Here is a 2,985-nt window from a genome sequence, read left to right as displayed (position 1 = left end):
CTGAAAACAGCCATCAGCCCCTCACCCAGTCTGGCCAGGCACCCAAGCTGGACCCCCACCCTGATCCGGGACACCATTCAGGGCAAACCAGCCGGCCCCCACCCGTGCACCAGGCCTCTATCCTATATAGCAGGGGTCCTCAAACTTTTTAAACAGGGGGCCAGTTCACTGTCCCTCAGACCGTTGGAGGGCCGGAGTATAGTTTAAAAAAAAAACTAAGAACAAATTGCTATGCACACTGCACATATCTTATTTTGAAGTGAAAAAACAAAACGGGAACAATTACAATATTTGTATTTGCATGTGGCCCGCGGGCCGTAGTTTGAGGACCCCTGCTATATAGTAAAAAGGTAATATGCAAACTGACCCTAACAGCAGAAAGACTGGGAATGACTGGTCACTATGACACACACTGACCACCAGGGGGCAGACGCTAAATGCAAGAGCTGCCCCCTGGTGGTCAGTGCGCTCCCACAGGGGGAGCTCTGCTCAGCCACAAGCCAGGCTGATGGATGCCAGTACAATAGTGGTGGTGGGAGCCTCTCCTGCCTCCTCAGCAGCGCTAAGGATGTCCGAATGCAGCTTAGGTCTGCTCCCCGCTGGCAAGTGGACATCCCCCGAGAGCTGCCAGGCTGCCAGAGGGATGTCTGATTGCCATCTTAGGCCCAATCCCCCAGGGAGCAGACCTCAGCCAGCAGGTGGTCATCCCCCGAGGGGTCCCAGACTGAGAGAGGGCACTGGCCGGGCTGAGGGGACCCCCCACCCGAGTGCACATATTTTTGTGCACAGGGCCTCTAGCATCTCATAAGATGAAATGTTGGCCTATAAATGAAATATGTGTCTTTGGAGATTCCATCCATAGGAGCTATCTTCTTGTGGCCTCTTGGCCTCTTGGATCACACACTTCATACACAATGGAAGTTAAAAGCCCAAGGTAGATTGATACAGGCACCCTAAAAGCTTACCATCAAGAGAAACTACTAGATCCATAGACTTCCTCCCCCAAGCCAGCATAATCCACAGAGCATGGAGCAGAGTAGGTTTAGAGTTGTGAGTATGGAAAACACAGACTTTATAGCTGTATGGTTATTTATACACCATTGTACTATTTTCCATACACACAACTGTAAACCTACTTTTACCCCACCCTGTAGAAGACTGGGTTAGCAACTCAGCCCTGTCTTCTCACAGTCACAAGAGGGTTAGTGAGAAAAGCAATCACCAGGGGAAGGAACACAGAGGCACCCAGGCCACGGCCACGTTGGGCTGACTGTACACATCTGTTCCTTATGCTTGTGTGCACAGCACACCTCACCACAGTGTCCTTTTGCACAGACCCCTTTTTAAGTTTCTCCACAAAATCCATCAGATCAAGCCAGTTCATGATGCTTCAAGATAAACTCGTCAAGGGAAAAATATGCAATATGTCTTACCATGGTGGAATCTTTGAAAATAAGACTAGGGTGCCTCTGGGAATGCAGACTGGTGCAGCCACTGTGAAAAACACTTCGACTTTCCTCAAAAAATAAAAGATACAACTTTTATTTGACCTAGTGATCCCACTTCTAGGAATATATCCTAAGAAACCAGAATCACCAGTCAGAAAGTATATATGCGCCCCTATGTTCAAAGCAGCACAAATTAAAGTAGCTAAGATTTGGAAAACAGCCCAAGTCCCCATGAGCAGATGCGTAGATAAAACAGCAGTGGTACATTCACACAATGAAATACTAAGCCGCTGTAAAAAAGAAAGAACTCTTACCATTTGCAAAGCATGGATAGACCTGGAGAGTATTATGCTAAGCTAAATAAGCCAGAGAAAGACCAGTATTACATAATCTCACCCATATGTGGAATCTAAGGAACAAAATAAACTGATGAGCAAAGTAGACCTAGAGATATAGAAGCATGGAACAGATTGACACATTTCAGAGGGATGGTGGGTTGTGGGTGTGGGTGTGATAAACTGGGGAACTTGTATGCATATATGCATAGCCCATGGACACAAAAAATGGAGTGGTGAAGGTAGAAGGGGGGATGATAGCAGTGGGATGGAGGGGTTCAATGGGAAGGAAAAACAAAAACAGAAATTAAAGGGGACATCTCTAATACAACAATAAAAATGAAAAAATCAATAAAAGGTACGACTAGGAAAGAAACATCTGAACAAAACCAAAGCATTGACACACAGCATAAAACAATCTGTGTTCTGCAAACACACCAATGATTTATATAAATGAGGTAATATGACATAAAAAAAAGTGAAAATATATTAGAGATTATAATCTCTAGTGAGCAAAATTCCTTGCATTTGCTGCACTAGATAAGTTGTGTATACATGTAAATTGTCTGTTTTCTTAATACAAAATGAGACCAAAATGGGTCAACGTATTTTCTCACAGAACTTAAAATACCCACATGAATGTCTTTTGTCTGTGCAATTACACTTTGCCTTTCACCTAGTCTCCAAGAATGTCCTTGTCTTTCTCTAACTAGTCTCCTCATCACATTTGCCTGGCCTTGCGCCCAAGCATGGCAGACAGAGAATCCTGGAGGCCCAAAGTTCTACAGCGGCTGTTTGCAAAGGGGTAGGAGACTGCAGTAACTGCAACACTGGATACACTTTATGAGAGAAGGAAAAGGGAAAACATTGTGAAGGCCTCTCACATATGACAGAGCAGGAAGGCAGGATGCCTACATGGCCCAAGGAACCAGAGAGAGCAAATTACAGGCAGAAGAAGTGCAACCCAAGGCTGGAAGAGGAAAGGTTTGCAGTCAGCTGACACCTAGCTCTTTGGTCGTTGCTTGTAATGGAGAGAGTCCATTGGGGGAAGCATCAGACACTACAAAGAAGACCCTGCTGCTAGAATTGGACAGGGAGTAACATCCATGAGTGTCAGAATGCAAGATCAAAGCTTGTCTACAATTAACCCCTACAATGAAGAAGGACAAAAAGTGGGAGTGGTAGGAGATGCAAGTCAACCT

The sequence above is a fragment of the Myotis brandtii genome, unplaced genomic scaffold, assembly GCF_000412655.1.
Source record: "Myotis brandtii unplaced genomic scaffold, ASM41265v1 scaffold2504, whole genome shotgun sequence".
In the NCBI taxonomy this organism is placed as follows: Eukaryota; Metazoa; Chordata; class Mammalia; order Chiroptera; family Vespertilionidae; genus Myotis; species Myotis brandtii.
The sequence above is the reverse complement of the archived record's forward strand: the minus strand, read 5'-3'. Positions refer to the sequence as shown.